This window comes from Theobroma cacao, chromosome 3, assembly GCF_053813885.1.
Source record: "Theobroma cacao isolate CCN51 chromosome 3, ASM5381388v1, whole genome shotgun sequence".
Lineage (NCBI taxonomy): Eukaryota > Viridiplantae > Streptophyta > Magnoliopsida > Malvales > Malvaceae > Theobroma > Theobroma cacao.
Window position 1 is genome coordinate 19,318,682 of NC_142641.1, and position 24,574 is coordinate 19,343,255.

A 24,574-nucleotide genomic window follows, 5' to 3' on the forward strand; every position below is an offset into this window, starting at 1 on the left:
CCACGTTTCCCGAGGCAAACAATCAATTACAATATGTTTTAATCAAAAAATGTAAAAAAAATTCAAAATAAATTCAATAATGGGATTATAAAGGCATTTAAACCGAGTAATAAGGCTTTTCTAGGCATGAGTGACTATAAATGATGTTTTCTTGACAATGGATGGCTTTCGTTCCATGTTTCCCAAGATAAACAATCTATTACAATCTGTTTTAATCAAAAAATGTAAAAAAAATTCAAAATAAATTCAATAATGGGATTATAAAAGCATTTAAACCGAGTAATAAGGCTTTTCTAGGCATGAGTGACTATAAATGATCTTTTCTTGACAATGGATGGCTTTCGTTCCACGTTTCCCGAGATAAACAATATATTACAATCTGTTTTAATCAAAAACTGTAAAAAAAAATCAAAATAAATTCAATAATGGGATTATAAAGGCATTTAAACCGAGTAATAAGGCTTCTCTAGGCATGAGTGACTATAAATGAACTTTTCTTGACAATGGATGGCTTTTGCTCCACGTTTCCCGAGGCAAACAATCAATTACAATCTGTTTTAATCAAAAAATGTAAAAACAATTCAAAATAATTTCAATAATGGGATTATAAGGGCATTTAAACCAAGTTATAAGGCTTTTCTAGGCATGAGTGACTATAAATGAACTTTTCTTGACAATGGATGGCTTTCGCTCCATGTTTCCCGAGGCAAACAATCAATTACAATCTGTTTTAATCAAAAAATGTCAAAAAAGTTCAAAATAAATTCAATAATGGGATTATAAAGGCATTTAAACCGAGTAATAAGGCTTTTCTAGGCATGAGTGACTACAAATGATGTTTTCTTGACAATGGATGGCTTTCGTTCCATGTTTCCCGAGATAAACAATGTATTAGAATCTGTTTTAATAAAAAAATGTAAAAATAATTCAAAATAAATTCAATAATGGGATTATAAGGGCATTTAAATCGAGTAATAAGGCTTTTCTAGGCATGAGTGACTATAAATGATCTTTTCTTGACAATGGATGGCTTTCGTTCCATGTTTCCCGAGATAAACAATCTATTACAATCTGTTTTAATCAAAAAATGTAAAAAAAATTCAAAATAAATTCAATAATGGGATTATAAAAGCATTTAAACCGAGTAATAAGGCTTTTCTAGGCATGAGTGACTATAAATGAACTTTTCTTGACAATGGATGGCTTTTGCTCCACGTTTCCCGAGGCAAACAATCAATTACAATCTGTTTTAATCGAAAAATGTAAAAACAATTCAAAATAAATTCAATAATGGGATTATAAAAGCATTTAAACCGAGTAATAAGGCTTTTCTAGGCATGAGTGACTATAAATGATCTTTTCTTGACAATGGATGGCTTTCGTTCCACGTTTCCCGAGATAAACAATCTATTACAATCTGTTTTAATCAAAAACTGTAAAAAAAAATCAAAATAAATTCAATAATGGGATTATAAAGGCATTTAAACCGAGTAATAAGGCTTCTCTAGGCATGAGTGACTATAAATGAACTTTTCTTGACAATGGATGGCTTTTGCTCCACGTTTCCCGAGGCAAACAATCAATTACAATCTGTTTTAATCAAAAAATGTAAAAACAATTCAAAATAAATTCAATAATGGGATTATAAGGGCATTTAAACCGAGTTATAAGGCTTTTCTAGGCATGAGTGACTATAAATGAACTTTTCTTGACAATGGATGGCTTTCGCTCCATGTTTCCCGAGGCAAACAATCAATTACAATCTGTTTTAATCAAAAAATGTCAAAAAAGTTCAAAATAAATTCAATAATGGGATTATAAAGGCATTTAAACCGAGTAATAAGGCTTTTCTAGGCATGAGTGACTACAAATGATGTTTTCTTGACAATGGATGGCTTTCGTTCCATGTTTCCCGAGATAAACAATGTATTAGAATCTGTTTTAATAAAAAAATGTAAAAATAATTCAAAATAAATTCAATAATGGGATTATAAGGGCATTTAAATCGAGTAATAAGGCTTTTCTAGGCATGAGTGACTATAAATGATCTTTTCTTGACAATGGATGGCTTTCGTTCCATGTTTCCCGAGATAAACAATCTATTACAATCTGATTTAATGAAAAACTGTAAAAGAAAATCAAAATAAATTCAATAATGGGATTATAAAGGCATTTAAACCGAGTAATAAGGCTTCTCTAGGCATGAGTGACTATAAATGAACTTTTCTTGACAATGGATGGCTTTTGCTCCACGCTTCCCGAGGCAAACAATCAATTACAATATGTTTTAATCAAAAAATGTAAAAACAATTCAAAAGAAATTCAATAATGGGATGATAAAGGCATTTAAATCGAGTAATAAGGCTTTTCTAGGCATGAGTGACTATAAATGAACTTTTCTTGACAATGGATGGCTTTTGCTCCACGTTTCCCGAGGCAAACAATCAATTACAATCTGTTTTAATTGAAAAATGTAAAAACAATTCAAAATAAATTCAATAATGGGATTATAAAAGCATTTAAACCGAGCAATAAGGCTTCTGTAGGCATGAGTGACTATAAATGGTCTTTTCTTGACAATGGATGGCTTTTGCTCCACGTTTGCCGAGGCAAACAATCAATTACAATATGTTTTAATCAAAAAATGTAAAAACAATTCAAAAGAAATTCAATAATGGGATGATAAAGGCATTTAAATCGAGTAATAAGGCTTTTCTAGGCATGAGTGACTATAAATGAACTTTTCTTGACAATGGATGGCTTTTGCTCCACGTTTCCCGAGGCAAACAATCAATTACAATCTGTTTTAATCAAAAAATGTAAAAACAATTCAAAATAAATTCAATAATGGGATTATAAAAGCATTTAAACCGAGCAATAAGGCTTCTGTAGGCATGAGTGACTATAAATGATCTTTTCTTGACAATGGATGGCTTTCGTTCCATGTTTCCCGAGATAAACAATCTATTAAATTCTGTTTTAATCAAAAAATGTAAAAAAAATTCAAAATAAATTCACCAATGGATTATAAAAGCATTTAAACCGAGTAATAAGGCTTTTCTAGGCATGAGTGACTATAAATGGACTTTTCTTGACAATGGATGGCTTTCGTTCCATGTTTCCCGAGATAAACATTCTATTACAATCTGTTTTAATCAAAAAATGTAAAAAAAATTCAAAATAAATTCAATAATGGGATTATAAAGGCATTTAAACCGAGTAATAAGGCTTCTCTAGGCATGAGTCACTATAAATGACCTTTTCTTGACAATGGATGGCTTTTGCTCCATGTTTCCCAAGGCAAACAATCAATTACAATCTGTTTTAATGAAAAAATGTAAAAACAATTCAAAATAAATTCAATAATGGGATTATAAAGGCATTTAAACCGAGTAATAAGGCTTTTCTAGGCATGAGTGACTATAAATGGTCTTTTCTTGACAATGGATGGCTTTTGCTCCACGTTTGCCGAGGCAAACAATCAATTACAATCTGTTTTAATCAAAAAATGTAAAAACAATTCAAAATAAATTCAATAATGGGATTATAAAGGCATTTAAACCGAGTAATAAGGCTTTTCTAGGCATGAGTGACTATAAATGAACTTTTCTTGACAATGGATGGCTTTTGCTCCACGTTTCCCAAGGCAAACAATCAATTACAATCTGTTTTAATCAAAAAATGTAAAAACAATTCAAAATAAATTCAATAATGGGATTATAAAGGCATTTAAACCGAGTAATAAGGCTTTTCTAGGCATGAGTGACTATAAATGATCTTTTCTTGACAATGGATGGCTTTCGTTCCATATTTCCCGAGATAAACAATCTATTACAATCTGTTTTAATCAAAAAATGTAAAAAATATTCAAAATAAATTCAGTAATGGGATTGTAAAGGCATTTAAACCGAGTAATAAGGCTTTTCTAGGCATGAGTGACTATAAATGAACTTTTCTTGACAATGGATGGCTTTTGCTCCACGTTTCCCGAGGCAAACAATCAATTACAATATGTTTTAATCAAAAAATGTAAAAAAAATTCAAAATAAATTCAATAATGGGATTATAAAGGCATTTAAACCGAGTAATAAGGCTTTTCTAGGCATGAGTGACTATAAATGATGTTTTCTTGACAATGGATGGCTTTCGTTCCATGTTTCCCAAGATAAACAATCTATTACAATCTGTTTTAATCAAAAAATGTAAAAAAAATTCAAAATAAATTCAATAATGGGATTATAAAAGCATTTAAACCGAGTAATAAGGCTTTTCTAGGCATGAGTGACTATAAATGATCTTTTCTTGACAATGGATGGCTTTCGTTCCACGTTTCCCGAGATAAACAATCTATTACAATCTGTTTTAATCAAAAACTGTAAAAAAAAATCAAAATAAATTCAATAATGGGATTATAAAGGCATTTAAACCGAGTAATAAGGCTTCTCTAGGCATGAGTGACTATAAATGAACTTTTCTTGACAATGGATGGCTTTTGCTCCACGTTTCCCGAGGCAAACAATCAATTACAATCTGTTTTAATCAAAAAATGTAAAAACAATTCAAAATAAATTCAATAATGGGATTATAAGGGCATTTAAACCGAGTTATAAGGCTTTTCTAGGCATGAGTGACTATAAATGAACTTTTCTTGACAATGGATGGCTTTCGCTCCATGTTTCCCGAGGCAAACAATCAATTACAATCTGTTTTAATCAAAAAATGTCAAAAAAGTTCAAAATAAATTCAATAATGGGATTATAAAGGCATTTAAACCGAGTAATAAGGCTTTTCTAGGCATGAGTGACTACAAATGATGTTTTCTTGACAATGGATGGCTTTCGTTCCATGTTTCCCGAGATAAACAATGTATTAGAATCTGTTTTAATAAAAAAATGTAAAAATAATTCAAAATAAATTCAATAATGGGATTATAACGGCATTTAAATCGAGTAAGAAGGCTTTTCTAGGCATGAGTGACTATAAATGATCTTTTCTTGACAATGGATGGCTTTCGTTCCATGTTTCCCGAGATAAACAATCTATTACAATCTGATTTAATGAAAAACAGTAAAAAAAAATCAAAATAAATTCAATAATGGGATTATAAAGGCATTTAAACCGAGTAATAAGGCTTCTCTAGGCATGAGTGACTATAAATGAACTTTTCTTGACAATGGATGGCTTTTGCTCCACGCTTCCCGAGGCAAACAATCAATTACAATATGTTTTAATCAAAAAATGTAAAAACAATTCAAAAGAAATTCAATAATGGGATGATAAAAGCATTTAAACCGAGCAATAAGGCTTCTGTAGGCATGAGTGACTATAAATGATCTTTTCTTGACAATGGATGGCTTTCGTTCCATGTTTCCCGAGATAAACAATCTATTACAATCTGTTTTAATCAAAAAATGTAAAAAGAATTCAAAATAAATTCAATAATGGATTATAAAAGCATTTAAACCGAGTAATAAGGCTTTTCTAGGCATGAGTGACTATAAATGGACTTTTCTTGACAATGGATGGCTTTCGTTCCATGTTTCCCGAGATAAACAATCTATTACAATCTGTTTTAATCAAAAAATGTAAAAAAAATTCAAAATAAATTCAATAATGGGATTATAAAGGCATTTAAACCGAGTAATAAGGCTTTTCTAGGCATGAGTGACTATAAATGATCTTTTCTTGACAATGGATGGCTTTTGCTCCACGTTTGCCGAGGCAAACAATCAATTACAATATGTTTTAATCAAAAAATGTAAAAACAATTCAAAATAAATTCAATAATGGGATTATAAAGGCATTTAAATCGAGTAATAAGGCTTTTCTAGGCATGAGTGACTATAAATGAACTTTTCTTGACAATGGATGGCTTTTGCTCCACGTTTCCCAAGGCAAACAATCAATTACAATCTGTTTTAATCAAAAAATGTAAAAACAATTCAAAATAAATTCAATAATGGGATTATAAAGGCATTTAAACCGAGTAATAAGGCTTTTCTAGGCATGAGTGACTATAAATGATCTTTTCTTGACAATGGATGGCTTTCGTTCCATGTTTCCCGAGATAAACAATCAATTACAATCTGTTTTAATCAAAAAATGTCAAAAAAGTTCAAAATAAATTCAATAATGGGATTATAAAGGCATTTAAATCGAGTAATAAGGCTTTTCTAGGCATGAGTGACTATAAATGATCTTTTCTTGACAATGGATGGCTTTCGTTCCATGTTTCCCGAGATAAACAATCTATTACAATCTGATTTAATGAAAAACTGTAAAAAAAAATCAAAATAAATTCAATAATGGGATTATAAAGGCATTTAAACCGAGTAATAAGGCTTCTCTAAGCATGAGTGACTATAAATGAACTTTTCTTGACAATGGATGGCTTTTGCTCCACGTTTCCCGAGGCAAACAATCAATTACAATATGTTTTAATCAAAAAATGTAAAAACAATTCAAAATAAATTCAATAATGGGATTATAAAGGCATTTAAATCGAGTAATAAGGCTTTTCTAGGCATGAGTGACTATAAATGAACTTTTCTTGACAATGGATGGCTTTTGCTCCACGTTTCCCGAGGCAAACAATCAATTACAATCTGTTTTAATCAAAAAATGTAAAAATAATTCAAAATAAATTCAATAATGGGATTATAAGGGCATTTAAACCGAGTAATAAGGCTTTTCTAGGCATTAGTGACTATAAATGATCTTTTCTTGACAATGGATGGCTTTCGTTCCACGTTTCCCGAAATAAACAATCTATTACAATCTGTTTTAATCAAAAACTGTAAAAAAAAATCAAAATAAATTCAATAATGGGATTATAAAGGCATTTAAACCGAGTAATAAGGCTTCTCTAGGCATGAGTGACTATAAATGAACTTTTCTTGACAATGGATGGCTTTTGCTCCACGTTTCCCGAGGCAAACAATCAATTACAATCTGTTTTAATCAAAAAATGTAAAAACAATTCAAAATAAATTCAATAATGGGATTATAAGGGCATTTAAACCGAGTTATAAGGCTTTTCTAGGCATGAGTGACTATAAATGAACTTTTCTTGACAATGGATGGCTTTCGCTCCATGTTTCCCGAGGCAAACAATCAATTACAATCTGTTTTAATCAAAAAATGTCAAAAAAGTTCAAAATAAATTCAATAATGGGATTATAAAGGCATTTAAACCGAGTAATAAGGCTTTTCTAGGCATGAGTGACTACAAATGATGTTTTCTTGACAATGGATGGCTTTCGTTCCATGTTTCCCGAGATAAACAATGTATTAGAATCTGTTTTAATAAAAAAATGTAAAAATAATTCAAAATAAATTCAATAATGGGATTATAAGGGCATTTAAATCGAGTAATAAGGCTTTTCTAGGCATGAGTGACTATAAATGATCTTTTCTTGACAATGGATGGCTTTCGTTCCATGTTTCCCGAGATAAACAATCTATTACAATCTGATTTAATGAAAAACAGTAAAAAAAAATCAAAATAAATTCAATAATGGGATTATAAAGGCATTTAAACCGAGTAATAAGGCTTTTCTAGGCATGAGTGACTATAAATGGACTTTTCTTGACAATGGATGGCTTTCGTTCCATGTTTCCCGAGATAAACAATCTATTACAATCTGTTTTAATCAAAAAATGTAAAAAAAATTCAAAATAAATTCAATAATGGGATTATAAAGGCATTTAAACCGAGTAATAAGGCTTTTCTAGGCATGAGTGACTATAAATGATCTTTTCTTGACAATGGATGGCTTTTGCTCCACGTTTGCCGAGGCAAACAATCAATTACAATATGTTTTAATCAAAAAATGTAAAAACAATTCAAAATAAATTCAATAATGGGATTATAAAGGCATTTAAATCGAGTAATAAGGCTTTTCTAGGCATGAGTGACTATAAATGAACTTTTCTTGACAATGGATGGCTTTTGCTCCACGTTTCCCAAGGCAAACAATCAATTACAATCTGTTTTAATCAAAAAATGTAAAAACAATTCAAAATAAATTCAATAATGGGATTATAAAGGCATTTAAACCGAGTAATAAGGCTTTTCTAGGCATGAGTGACTATAAATGATCTTTTCTTGACAATGGATGGCTTTCGTTCCATGTTTCCCGAGATAGACAATCAATTACAATCTGTTTTAATCAAAAAATGTCAAAAAAGTTCAAAATAAATTCAATAATGGGATTATAAAGGCATTTAAATCGAGTAATAAGGCTTTTCTAGGCATGAGTGACTATAAATGATCTTTTCTTGACAATGGATGGCTTTCGTTCCATGTTTCCCGAGATAAACAATCTATTACAATCTGATTTAATGAAAAACTGTAAAAAAAAATCAAAATAAATTCAATAATGGGATTATAAAGGCATTTAAACCGAGTAATAAGGCTTCTCTAAGCATGAGTGACTATAAATGAACTTTTCTTGACAATGGATGGCTTTTGCTCCACGTTTCCCGAGGCAAACAATCAATTACAATATGTTTTAATCAAAAAATGTAAAAACAATTCAAAATAAATTCAATAATGGGATTATAAAGGCATTTAAATCGAGTAATAAGGCTTTTCTAGGCATGAGTGACTATAAATGAACTTTTCTTGACAATGGATGGCTTTTGCTCCACGTTTCCCGAGGCAAACAATCAATTACAATCTGTTTTAATCAAAAAATGTAAAAATAATTCAAAATAAATTCAATAATGGGATTATAAGGGCATTTAAACCGAGTAATAAGGCTTTTCTAGGCATTAGTGACTATAAATGATCTTTTCTTGACAATGGATGGCTTTCGTTCCATGTTTCCCGAGATAAATAATCTATTACAACCTGTTTTAATCAAAAAATGTAAAAAAAATTCAAAATAAATTCAATAATGGGATTGTAAAGGCATTTAAACCGAGTAATAAGGCTTTTCTAGGCATGAGTGACTATAAATGAATTTTTCTTGACAATGGATGGCTTTTGCTCCACGTTTCCCGAGGCAAACAATCAATTACAATATGTTTTAATCAAAAAATGTAAAAACAATTCAAAATAAATTCAATAATGGGATTATAAAGGCATTTAAATCGAGTAATAAGGCTTATCTAGGCATGAGTGACTATAAATGAACTTTTCTTGACAATGGATGGCTTTTGCTCCACGTTTCCCGAGGCAAACAATCAATTACAATATGTTTTAATCAAAAAATGTAAAAACAATTCAAAATAAATTCAATAATGGGATTAGAAAGGCATTTAAACCGAGTAATAAGGCTTCTCTAGGCATGAGTGACTATAAATGAACTTTTCTTGACAATGGATGGATTTTGCTCCACGCTTCACGAGGCAAACAATCAATTACAATCTGTTTAATCAAAAAATGTCAAAAAAGTTCAAAATGAATTCAATAATGGGATTATAAAGGCATTTAAACCGAGTAATAAGGCATTTCTATGCATGAGTGACTATAAATGATGTTTTCTTGACAATGGATGGCTTTCGTTCCATGTTTCCCAAGATAAACAATGTATTAGAATCTGTTTTAATCAAAAAATGTAAAAAAACTTCAAAATAAATTCAAGAATGGGATTATAAAGGCATTTAAACCGAGTAATATGGCTTTTCTAGGCATGAGTGACTATAAATGAACTTTTCTTGACAATGGTTGGCTTTTGCTCCACGTTTCCCGAGGCAAACAATCAATTACAATATGTTTTAATCAAAAAAGGTAAAAACAATTCAAAATAAATTCAATAATGGGATTATAAAGGCATTTAAATCGAGTAATAAGGCTTTTCTAGGCATGAGTGACTATAAATGATCTTTTCTTGACAATGGATGCCTTTCGTTCCATGTTTCCCGAGATAAACAATCTATTACAATCTGATTTAATGAAAAACTGTAAAAAAAAATCAAAATAAATTCAATAATGGGATTATAAAGGCATTTAAACCGAGTAATAAGGCTTCTCTAGGCATGAGTGACTATAAATGAACTTTTCTTGACAATGGATGGCTTTTGCTCCACGTTTCCCGAGGCAAACAATCAATTACAATATGTTTTAATCAAAAAATGTAAAAACAATTCAAAATAAATTCAATAATGGGATTATAAAGGCATTTAAATCGAGTAATAAGGCTTTTCTAGGCATGAGTGACTATAAATGAACTTTTCTTGACAATGGATGGCTTTTGCTCCACGTTTCCCGAGGCAAACAATCAATTACAATCTGTTTTAATAAAAAAATGTAAAAATAATTCAAAATAAATTCAATAATGGGATTATAAGGGCATTTAAACCGAGTAATAAGGCTTTTCTAGGCATGAGTGACTATAAATGAACTTTTCTTGATAATGGATGGCTTTTGCTCCACGTTTCCCGAGGCAAACAATCAATTACAATCTGTTTTAATAAAAAAATGTAAAAATAATTCAAAATAAATTCAATAATGGGATTATAAAGGCATTTAAACCGAGTAATAAGGCTTTTCTAGGCATGAGTGACTATAAATGATGTTTTCTTGACAATGGATGGCTTTCGTTTCATGTTTCCCGAGATAAACAATCTATTACAATCTGTTTTAATCAAAAAATGTAAAAAAAATTCAAAATAAATTCAATAATGGGATTATAAAAGCATTTAAACCGAGTAATAAGGCTTTTCTAGGCATGAGTGACTATAAATGATCTTTTCTAGACAATGGATGGCTTTCGTTCCATGTTTCCCGAGATAAACAATCTATTACAATCTGTTTTAATCAAAAACTGTAAAAAAAATCAAAATAAATTCAATAATGGGATTATAAAGGCATTTAAACCGAGTAATAAGGCTTCTCTAGGCATGAGTGACTATAAATGAACTTTTCTTGACAATGGATGGCTTTTGCTCCACGCTTCCCGAGGCAAACAATCAATTACAATATGTTTTAATCAAAAAATGTAAAAACAATTCAAAATAAATTCAATAATGGGATGATAAATGCATTTAAATCGAGTAATAAGGCTTTTCTAGGCATGAGTGACTATAAATGAACTTTTCTTAACAATGGATGGCTTTTGCTCCACGTTTCCCGAGGCAAACAATCAATTACAATCTGTTTTAATCAAAAAATGTAAAAACAATTCAAAATAAATTCAATAATGGGATTATAAGGGCATTTAAACCGAGTAATAAGGCTTTTCTAGGCATGAGTGACTATAAATGAACTTTTCTTGACAATGGATGGCTTTTGCTCCACGTTTCCCGAGGCAAACAATCAATTACAATATGTTTTAATCAAAAAATGTAAAAACAATTCAAAATAAATTCAATAATGGGATTATAAAGGCATTTAAATCGAGTAATAAGGCTTATCTAGGCATGAGTGACTATAAATGAACTTTTCTTGACAATGGATGGCTTTTGCTCCACGTTTCCCGAGGCAAACAATCAATTACAATATGTTTTAATCAAAAAATGTAAAAACAATTCAAAATAAATTCAATAATGGGATTATAAAGGCATTTAAACCGAGTAATAAGGCTTCTCTAGGCATGAGTGACTATAAATGAACTTTTCTTGACAATGGATGGCTTTTGCTCCACGCTTCCCGAGGCAAACAATCAATTACAATATGTTTTAATCAAAAAATGTAAAAACAATTCAAAAGAAATTCAATAATGGGATGATAAAAGCATTTAAACCGAGCAATAAGGCTTCTGTAGGCATGAGTGACTATAAATGATCTTTTCTTGACAATGGATGGCTTTCGTTCCATGTTTCCCGAGATAAACAATCTATTACAATCTGTTTTAATCAAAAAATGTAAAAAGAATTCAAAATAAATTCAATAATGGATTATAAAAGCATTTAAACCGAGTAATAAGGCTTTTCTAGGCATGAGTGACTATAAATGGACTTTTCTTGACAATGGATGGCTTTCGTTCCATGTTTCCCGAGATAAACAATCTATTACAATCTGTTTTAATCAAAAAATGTAAAAAAAATTCAAAATAAATTCAATAATGGGATTATAAAGGCATTTAAACCGAGTAATAAGGCTTTTCTAGGCATGAGTGACTATAAATGATCTTTTCTTGACAATGGATGGCTTTTGCTCCACGTTTGCCGAGGCAAACAATCAATTACAATATGTTTTAATCAAAAAATGTAAAAACAATTCAAAATAAATTCAATAATGGGATTATAAAGGCATTTAAATCGAGTAATAAGGCTTTTCTAGGCATGAGTGACTATAAATGAACTTTTCTTGACAATGGATGGCTTTTGCTCCACGTTTCCCAAGGCAAACAATCAATTACAATCTGTTTTAATCAAAAAATGTAAAAACAATTCAAAATAAATTCAATAATGGGATTATAAAGGCATTTAAACCGAGTAATAAGGCTTTTCTAGGCATGAGTGACTATAAATGATCTTTTCTTGACAATGGATGGCTTTCGTTCCATGTTTCCCGAGATAAACAATCAATTACAATCTGTTTTAATCAAAAAATGTCAAAAAAGTTCAAAATAAATTCAATAATGGGATTATAAAGGCATTTAAATCGAGTAATAAGGCTTTTCTAGGCATGAGTGACTATAAATGATCTTTTCTTGACAATGGATGGCTTTCGTTCCATGTTTCCCGAGATAAACAATCTATTACAATCTGATTTAATGAAAAACTGTAAAAAAAAATCAAAATAAATTCAATAATGGGATTATAAAGGCATTTAAACCGAGTAATAAGGCTTCTCTAAGCATGAGTGACTATAAATGAACTTTTCTTGACAATGGATGGCTTTTGCTCCACGTTTCCCAAGGCAAACAATCAATTACAATATGTTTTAATCAAAAAATGTAAAAACAATTCAAAATAAATTCAATAATGGGATTATAAAGGCATTTAAATCGAGTAATAAGGCTTTTCTAGGCATGAGTGACTATAAATGAACTTTTCTTGACAATGGATGGCTTTTGCTCCACGTTTCCCGAGGCAAACAATCAATTACAATCTGTTTTAATCAAAAAATGTAAAAATAATTCAAAATAAATTCAATAATGGGATTATAAGGGCATTTAAACCGAGTAATAAGGCTTTTCTAGGCATTAGTGACTATAAATGATCTTTTCTTGACAATGGATGGCTTTCGTTCCACGTTTCCCGAGATAAACAATCTATTACAATCTGTTTTAATCAAAAACTGTAAAAAAAAATCAAAATAAATTCAATAATGGGATTATAAAGGCATTTAAACCGAGTAATAAGGCTTCTCTAGGCATGAGTGACTATAAATGAACTTTTCTTGACAATGGATGGCTTTTGCTCCACGTTTCCCGAGGCAAACAATCAATTACAATCTGTTTTAATCAAAAAATGTAAAAACAATTCAAAATAAATTCAATAATGGGATTATAAGGGCATTTAAACCGAGTTATAAGGCTTTTCTAGGCATGAGTGACTATAAATGAACTTTTCTTGACAATGGATGGCTTTCGCTCCATGTTTCCCGAGGCAAACAATCAATTACAATCTGTTTTAATCAAAAAATGTCAAAAAAGTTCAAAATAAATTCAATAATGGGATTATAAAGGCATTTAAACCGAGTAATAAGGCTTTTCTAGGCATGAGTGACTACAAATGATGTTTTCTTGACAATGGATGGCTTTCGTTCCATGTTTCCCGAGATAAACAATGTATTAGAATCTGTTTTAATAAAAAAATGTAAAAATAATTCAAAATAAATTCAATAATGGGATTATAAGGGCATTTAAATCGAGTAATAAGGCTTTTCTAGGCATGAGTGACTATAAATGATCTTTTCTTGACAATGGATGGCTTTCGTTCCATGTTTCCCGAGATAAACAATCTATTACAATCTGATTTAATGAAAAACAGTAAAAAAAAATCAAAATAAATTCAATAATGGGATTATAAAGGCATTTAAACCGAGTAATAAGGCTTTTCTAGGCATGAGTGACTATAAATGGACTTTTCTTGACAATGGATGGCTTTCGTTCCATGTTTCCCGAGATAAACAATCTATTACAATCTGTTTTAATCAAAAAATGTAAAAAAAATTCAAAATAAATTCAATAATGGGATTATAAAGGCATTTAAACCGAGTAATAAGGCTTTTCTAGGCATGAGTGACTATAAATGATCTTTTCTTGACAATGGATGGCTTTTGCTCCACGTTTGCCGAGGCAAACAATCAATTACAATATGTTTTAATCAAAAAATGTAAAAACAATTCAAAATAAATTCAATAATGGGATTATAAAGGCATTTAAATCGAGTAATAAGGCTTTTCTAGGCATGAGTGACTATAAATGAACTTTTCTTGACAATGGATGGCTTTTGCTCCACGTTTCCCAAGGCAAACAATCAATTACAATCTGTTTTAATCAAAAAATGTAAAAACAATTCAAAATAAATTCAATAATGGGATTATAAAGGCATTTAAACCGAGTAATAAGGCTTTTCTAGGCATGAGTGACTATAAATGATCTTTTCTTGACAATGGATGGCTTTCGTTCCATGTTTCCCGAGATAAACAATCAATTACAATCTGTTTTAATCAAAAAATGTCAAAAAAGTTCAAAATAAATTCAATAATGGGATTATAAAGGCATTTAAATCGAGTAATAAGGCTTTTCTAGGCATGAGTGACTATAAATGATCTTTTCTTGACAATGGATGGCTTTCGTTCCATGTTTCCCGAGATAAACAATCTATTACAATCTGATTTAATGAAAAACTGTAAAAAAAAATCAAAATAAATTCAATAATGGGATTATAAAGGCATTTAAACCGAGTAATAAGGCTTCTCTAAGCATGAGTGACTATAAATGAACTTTTCTTGACAATGGATGGCTTTTGCTCCACGTTTCCCGAGGCAAACAATCAATTACAATATGTTTTAATCAAAAAATGTAAAAACAATTCAAAATAAATTCAATAATGGGATTATAAAGGCATTTAAATCGAGTAATAAGGCTTTTCTAGGCATGAGTGACTATAAATGAACTTTTCTTGACAATGGATGGCTTTTGCTCCACGTTTCCCGAGGCAAACAATCAATTACAATCTGTTTTAATCAAAAAATGTAAAAATAATTCAAAATAAATTCAATAATGGGATTATAAGGGCATTTAAACCGAGTAATAAGGCTTTTCTAGGCATTAGTGACTATAAATGATCTTTTCTTGACAATGGATGGCTTTCGTTCCATGTTTCCCGAGATAAATAATCTATTACAACCTGTTTTAATCAAAAAATGTAAAAAAAATTCAAAATAAATTCAATAATGGGATTGTAAAGGCATTTAAACCGAGTAATAAGGCTTTTCTAGGCATGAGTGACTATAAATGAATTTTTCTTGACAATGGATGGCTTTTGCTCCACGTTTCCCGAGGCAAACAATCAATTACAATATGTTTTAATCAAAAAATGTAAAAACAATTCAAAATAAATTCAATAATGGGATTATAAAGGCATTTAAATCGAGTAATAAGGCTTATCTAGGCATGAGTGACTATAAATGAACTTTTCTTGACAATGGATGGCTTTTGCTCCACGTTTCCCGAGGCAAACAATCAATTACAATATGTTTTAATCAAAAAATGTAAAAACAATTCAAAATAAATTCAATAATGGGATTAGAAAGGCATTTAAACCGAGTAATAAGGCTTCTCTAGGCATGAGTGACTATAAATGAACTTTTCTTGACAATGGATGGATTTTGCTCCACGCTTCACGAGGCAAACAATCAATTACAATCTGTTTAATCAAAAAATGTCAAAAAAGTTCAAAATGAATTCAATAATGGGATTATAAAGGCATTTAAACCGAGTAATAAGGCATTTCTATGCATGAGTGACTATAAATGATGTTTTCTTGACAATGGATGGCTTTCGTTCCATGTTTCCCAAGATAAACAATGTATTAGAATCTGTTTTAATCAAAAAATGTAAAAAAACTTCAAAATAAATTCAAGAATGGGATTATAAAGGCATTTAAACCGAGTAATATGGCTTTTCTAGGCATGAGTGACTATAAATGAACTTTTCTTGACAATGGTTGGCTTTTGCTCCACGTTTCCCGAGGCAAACAATCAATTACAATATGTTTTAATCAAAAAAGGTAAAAACAATTCAAAATAAATTCAATAATGGGATTATAAAGGCATTTAAATCGAGTAATAAGGCTTTTCTAGGCATGAGTGACTATAAATGATCTTTTCTTGACAATGGATGCCTTTCGTTCCATGTTTCCCGAGATAAACAATCTATTACAATCTGATTTAATGAAAAACTGTAAAAAAAAATCAAAATAAATTCAATAATGGGATTATAAAGGCATTTAAACCGAGTAATAAGGCTTCTCTAGGCATGAGTGACTATAAATGAACTTTTCTTGACAATGGATGGCTTTTGCTCCACGTTTCCCGAGGCAAACAATCAATTACAATATGTTTTAATCAAAAAATGTAAAAACAATTCAAAATAAATTCAATAATGGGATTATAAAGGCATTTAAATCGAGTAATAAGGCTTTTCTAGGCATGAGTGACTATAAATGAACTTTTCTTGACAATGGATGGCTTTTGCTCCACGTTTCCCGAGGCAAACAATCAATTACAATCTGTTTTAATAAAAAAATGTAAAAATAATTCAAAATAAATTCAATAATGGGATTATAAGGGCATTTAAACCGAGTAATAAGGCTTTTCTAGGCATGAGTGACTATAAATGAACTTTTCTTGATAATGGATGGCTTTTGCTCCACGTTTCCCGAGGCAAACAATCAATTACAATCTGTTTTAATAAAAAAATGTAAAAATAATTCAAAATAAATTCAATAATGGGATTATAAAGGCATTTAAACCGAGTAATAAGGCTTTTCTAGGCATGAGTGACTATAAATGATGTTTTCTTGACAATGGATGGCTTTCGTTTCATGTTTCCCGAGATAAACAATCTATTACAATCTGTTTTAATCAAAAAATGTAAAAAAAATTCAAAATAAATTCAATAATGGGATTATAAAAGCATTTAAACCGAGTAATAAGGCTTTTCTAGGCATGAGTGACTATAAATGATCTTTTCTAGACAATGGATGGCTTTCGTTCCATGTTTCCCGAGATAAACAATCTATTACAATCTGTTTTAATCAAAAACTGTAAAAAAAATCAAAATAAATTCAATAATGGGATTATAAAGGCATTTAAACCGAGTAATAAGGCTTCTCTAGGCATGAGTGACTATAAATGAACTTTTCTTGACAATGGATGGCTTTTGCTCCACGCTTCCCGAGGCAAACAATCAATTACAATATGTTTTAATCAAAAAATGTAAAAACAATTCAAAATAAATTCAATAATGGGATGATAAATGCATTTAAATCGAGTAATAAGGCTTTTCTAGGCATGAGTGACTATAAATGAACTTTTCTTAACAATGGATGGCTTTTGCTCCACGTTTCCCGAGGCAAACAATCAATTACAATCTGTTTTAATCAAAAAATGTAAAAACAATTCAAAATAAATTCAATAATGGGATTATAAGGGCATTTAAACCGAGTAATAAGGCTTTTCTAGGCATGAGTGACTATAAATGAACTTTTCTTGACAATGGATGGCTTTTGCTCCACGTTTCCCGAGGCAAACAATCAATTACAATATGTTTTAATCAAAAAATGTAAAAACAATTCAAAATAAATTCAATAATGGGATTATAAAGGCATTTAAATCGAGTAATAAGGCTTATCTAGGCATGAGTGACTATAAATGAACTTTTCTTGACAATGGATGGCTTTTGCTCCACGTTTCCCGAGGCAAACAATCAATTACAATATGTTTTAATCAAAAAATGTAAAAACAATTCAAAATAAATTCAATAATGGGATTATAAAGGCATTTAAACCGAGTAATAAGGCTTCTCTAGGCATGAGTGACTATAATTGAACTTTTCTTGACAATGGATGGCTTTTGCTCCACGCTTCACGAGGCAAACAATCAATTACAATCTGTTTAATCAAAAAATGTCAAAAAAGTTCAAAATAAATTCAATAATGGGATTATAAAGGCATTTAAACCGAGTAATAAGGCTTTTCTAGGCATGAGTGACTATAAATGATGTTTTCTTGACAATGGATGGCTTTCGTTCCATGTTTCCCAAGATAAACAATGTATTAGAATCTGTTTTAATCAAAAAATGTAAAAAAACTTCAAAATAAATTCAATAATGGGATTATAAAGGCATTTAAACCGAGTAATATGGCTTTTCTAGGCATGAGTGACTATAAATGAACTTTTCTTGACAATGGTTGGCTTTTGCTCCACGTTTCCCGAGGCAAACAATCAATTACAATATGTTTTAATCAAAAAAGGTAAAAACAATTCAAAATAAATTCAATAATGGGATTATAAAGGCATTTAAATCGAGTAATAAGGCTTTTCTAGGCATGAGTGACTATAAATGATCTTTTCTTGACAATGGATGGCTTTCGTTCCATGTTTCCCGAGATAAACAATGTATTAGAATCTGTTTTAATAAAAAAATGTAAAAATAATTCAAAATAAATTCGATAATGGGATTATAAGGGCATTTAAATCGAGTAATAAGGCTTTTCTAGGCATGAGTGACTATAAATGAACTTTTCTTGATAATGGATGGCTTTTGCTCCATGTTTCCCGAGATAAACAATCTATTACAATCTGATTTAATGAAAAACTGTAAAAAAAAATCAAAATAAATTCAATAATGGGATTATAAAGGCATTTAAACCGAGTAATAAGGCTTCTCTAGGCATGAGTGACTATAAATGAACTTTTCTTGACAATGGATGGCTTTTGCTCCACGTTTCCCGAGGCAAACAATCAATTACAATATGTTTTAATCAAAAAATGTAAAAACAATTCAAAATAAATTCAATAATGGGATTATAAAGGCATTTAAATCGAGTAATAAGGCTTTTCTAGGCATGAGTGACTATAAATGAACTTTTCTTAACAATGGATGGCTTTTGCTCCACGTTTCCCGAGGCAAACAATCAATTACAATCTGTTTTAATAAAAAAATGTAAAAATAATTCAAAATAAATTCAATAATGGGATTATAAGGGCATTTAAACCGAGTAATAAGGCTTTTCTAGGCATGAGTGACTATAAATGAAATTTTCTTGACAATGGATGGCTTTTGCTCCACGTTTCCCAAGGCAAACAATCAATTACAATCTGTTTTAATCAAAAAATGTAAAAACAATTCAAAATAAATTCAATAATGGGATTATAAAGGCATTTAAACCGAGTAATAAGGCTTTTCTAGGCATGAGTGACTATAAATGATCTTTTCTTGACAATGGATGGCTTTCGTTCCATATTTCCCGAGATAAACAATCTATTACAATCTGTTTTAATCAAAAAATGTAAAAAATATTCAAAATAAATTCAGTAATGGGATTATAAAGGCATTTAAACCGAGTAATAAGGCTTTTCTAGGCATGAGTGACTATAAATGAACTTTTCTTGACAATGGATGGCTTTTGCTCCACGTTTCCCGAGGCAAACAATCAATTACAATATGTTTTAATCAAAAAATGTAAAAAAAATTCAAAATAAATTCAATAATGGGATTATAAAGGCATTTAAACCGAGTAATAAGGCTTTTCTAGGCATGAGTGACTATAAATGATGTTTTCTTGACAATGGATGGCTTTCGTTCCATGTTTCCCAAGATAAACAATCTATTACAATCTGTTTTAATCAAAAAATGTAAAAAAAATTCAAAATAAATTCAATAATGGGATTATAAAAGCATTTAAACCGAGTAATAAGGCTTTTCTAGGCATGAGTGACTATAAATGATCTTTTCTTGACAATGGATGGCTTTCGTTCCACGTTTCCCGAGATAAACAATCTATTACAATCTGTTTTAATCAAAAACTGTAAAAAAAAATCAAAATAAATTCAATAATGGGATTATAAAGGCATTTAAACCGAGTAATAAGGCTTCTCTAGGCATGAGTGACTATAAATGAACTTTTCTTGACAATGGATGGCTTTTGCTCCACGTTTCCCGAGGCAAACAATCAATTACAATCTGTTTTAATCAAAAAATGTAAAAACAATTCAAAATAAATTCAATAATGGGATTATAAGGGCATTTAAACCGAGTTATAAGGCTTTTCTAGGCATGAGTGACTATAAATGAACTTTTCTTGACAATGGATGGCTTTCGCTCCATGTTTCCCGAGGCAAACAATCAATTACAATCTGTTTTAATCAAAAAATGTCAAAAAAGTTCAAAATAAATTCAATAATGGGATTATAAAGGCATTTAAACCGAGTAATAAGGCTTTTCTAGGCATGAGTGACTACAAATGATGTTTTCTTGACAATGGATGGCTTTCGTTCCATGTTTCCCGAGATAAACAATGTATTAGAATCTGTTTTAATAAAAAAATGTAAAAATAATTCAAAATAAATTCAATAATGGGATTATAAGGGCATTTAAATCGAGTAATAAGGCTTTTCTAGGCATGAGTGACTATAAATGATCTTTTCTTGACAATGGATGGCTTTCGTTCCATGTTTCCCGAGATAAACAATCTATTACAATCTGATTTAATGAAAAACAGTAAAAAAAAATCAAAATAAATTCAATAATGGGATTATAAAGGCATTTAAACCGAGTAATAAGGCTTTTCTAGGCATGAGTGACTATAAATGGACTTTTCTTGACAATGGATGGCTTTCGTTCCATGTTTCCCGAGATAAACAATCTATTACAATCTGTTTTAATCAAAAAATGTAAAAAAAATTCAAAATAAATTCAATAATGGGATTATAAAGGCATTTAAACCGAGTAATAAGGCTTTTCTAGGCATGAGTGACTATAAATGATCTTTTCTTGACAATGGATGGCTTTTGCTCCACGTTTGCCGAGGCAAACAATCAATTACAATATGTTTTAATCAAAAAATGTAAAAACAATTCAAAATAAATTCAATAATGGGATTATAAAGGCATTTAAATCGAGTAATAAGGCTTTTCTAGGCATGAGTGACTATAAATGAACTTTTCTTGACAATGGATGGCTTTTGCTCCACGTTTCCCAAGGCAAACAATCAATTACAATCTGTTTTAATCAAAAAATGTAAAAACAATTCAAAATAAATTCAATAATGGGATTATAAAGGCATTTAAACCGAGTAATAAGGCTTTTCTAGGCATGAGTGACTATAAATGATCTTTTCTTGACAATGGATGGCTTTCGTTCCATGTTTCCCGAGATAAACAATCAATTACAATCTGTTTTAATCAAAAAATGTCAAAAAAGTTCAAAATAAATTCAATAATGGGATTATAAAGGCATTTAAATCGAGTAATAAGGCTTTTCTAGGCATGAGTGACTATAAATGATCTTTTCTTGACAATGGATGGCTTTCGTTCCATGTTTCCCGAGATAAACAATCTATTACAATCTGATTTAATGAAAAACTGTAAAAAAAAATCAAAATAAATTCAATAATGGGATTATAAAGGCATTTAAACCGAGTAATAAGGCTTCTCTAAGCATGAGTGACTATAAATGAACTTTTCTTGACAATGGATGGCTTTTGCTCCACGTTTCCCGAGGCAAACAATCAATTACAATATGTTTTAATCAAAAAATGTAAAAACAATTCAAAATAAATTCAATAATGGGATTATAAAGGCATTTAAATCGAGTAATAAGGCTTTTCTAGGCATGAGTGACTATAAATGAACTTTTCTTGACAATGGATGGCTTTTGCTCCACGTTTCCCGAGGCAAACAATCAATTACAATCTGTTTTAATCAAAAAATGTAAAAATAATTCAAAATAAATTCAATAATGGGATTATAAGGGCATTTAAACCGAGTAATAAGGCTTTTCTAGGCATTAGTGACTATAAATGATCTTTTCTTGACAATGGATGGCTTTCGTTCCATGTTTCCCGAGATAAATAATCTATTACAACCTGTTTTAATCAAAAAATGTAAAAAAAATTCAAAATAAATTCAATAATGGGATTGTAAAGGCATTTAAACCGAGTAATAAGGCTTTTCTAGGCATGAGTGACTATAAATGAATTTTTCTTGACAATGGATGGCTTTTGCTCCACGTTTCCCGAGGCAAACAATCAATTACAATATGTTTTAATCAAAAAATGTAAAAACAATTCAAAATAAATTCAATAATGGGATTATAAAGGCATTTAAATCGAGTAATAAGGCTTATCTAGGCATGAGTGACTATAAATGAACTTTTCTTGACAATGGATGGCTTTTGCTCCACGTTTCCCGAGGCAAACAATCAATTACAATATGTTTTAATCAAAAAATGTAAAAACAATTCAAAATAAATTCAATAATGGGATTAGAAAGGCATTTAAACCGAGTAATAAGGCTTCTCTAGGCATGAGTGACTATAAATGAACTTTTCTTGACAATGGATGGATTTTGCTCCACGCTTCACGAGGCAAACAATCAATTACAATCTGTTTAATCAAAAAATGTCAAAAAAGTTCAAAATGAATTCAATAATGGGATTATAAAGGCATTTAAACCGAGTAATAAGGCATTTCTATGCATGAGTGACTATAAATGATGTTTTCTTGACAATGGATGGCTTTCGTTCCATGTTTCCCAAGATAAACAATGTATTAGAATCTGTTTTAATCAAAAAATGTAAAAAAACTTCAAAATAAATTCAAGAATGGGATTATAAAGGCATTTAAACCGAGTAATATGGCTTTTCTAGGCATGAGTGACTATAAATGAACTTTTCTTGACAATGGTTGGCTTTTGCTCCACGTTTCCCGAGGCAAACAATCAATTACAATATGTTTTAATCAAAAAAGGTAAAAACAATTCAAAATAAATTCAATAATGGGATTATAAAGGCATTTAAATCGAGTAATAAGGCTTTTCTAGGCATGAGTGACTATAAATGATCTTTTCTTGACAATGGATGCCTTTCGTTCCATGTTTCCCGAGATAAACAATCTATTACAATCTGATTTAATGAAAAACTGTAAAAAAAATCAAAATAAATTCAATAATGGGATTATAAAGGCATTTAAACCGAGTAATAAGGCTTCTCTAGGCATGAGTGACTATAAATGAACTTTTCTTGACAATGGATGGCTTTTGCTCCACGTTTCCCGAGGCAAACAATCAATTACAATATGTTTTAATCAAAAAATGTAAAAACAATTCAAAATAAATTCAATAATGGGATTATAAAGGCATTTAAATCGAGTAATAAGGCTTTTCTAGGCATGAGTGACTATAAATGAACTTTTCTTGACAATGGATGGCTTTTGCTCCACGTTTCCCGAGGCAAACAATCAATTACAATCTGTTTTAATAAAAAAATGTAAAAATAATTCAAAATAAATTCAATAATGGGATTATAAGGGCATTTAAACCGAGTAATAAGGCTTTTCTAGGCATGAGTGACTATAAATGAACTTTTCTTGATAATGGATGGCTTTTGCTCCACGTTTCCCGAGGCAAACAATCAATTACAATCTGTTTTAATCAAAAAATGTAAAAACAATTCAAAATAAATTCAATAATGGGATTATAAGGGCATTTAAACCGAGTTATAAGGCTTTTCTAGGCATGAGTGACTATAAATGAACTTTTCTTGACAATGGATGGCTTTCGCTCCATGTTTCCCGAGGCAAACAATCAATTACAATCTGTTTTAATCAAAAAATGTCAAAAAAGTTCAAAATAAATTCAATAATGGGATTATAAAGGCATTTAAACCGAGTAATAAGGCTTTTCTAGGCATGAGTGACTACAAATGATGTTTTCTTGACAATGGATGGCTTTCGTTCCATGTTTCCCGAGATAAACAATGTATTAGAATCTGTTTTAATAAAAAAATGTAAAAATAATTCAAAATAAATTCAATAATGGGATTATAAGGGCATTTAAATCGAGTAATAAGGCTTTTCTAGGCATGAGTGACTATAAATGATCTTTTCTTGACAATGGATGGCTTTCGTTCCATGTTTCCCGAGATAAACAATCTATTACAATCTGATTTAATGAAAAACAGTAAAAAAAAATCAAAATAAATTCAATAATGGGATTGTAAAGGCATTTAAACCGAGTAATAAGGCTTCTCTAGGCATGAGTGACTATAAATGAACTTTTCTTGACAATGGATGGCTTTTGCTCCCCGCTTCCCGAGGCAAACAATCAATTACAATATGTTTTAATCAAAAAATGTAAAAACAATTCAAAAGAAATTCAATAATGGGATGATAAAAGCATTTAAACCGAGCAATAAGGCTTCTGTAGGCATGAGTGACTATAAATGATCTTTTCTTGACAATGGATGGCTTTCGTTCCATGTTTCCCGAGATAAACAATCTATTACAATCTGTTTTAATCAAAAAATGTAAAAAGAATTCAAAATAAATTCAATAATGGATTATAAAAGCATTTAAACCGAGTAATAAGGCTTTTCTAGGCATGAGTGACTATAAATGGACTTTTCTTGACAATGGATGGCTTTCGTTCCATGTTTCCCGAGATAAA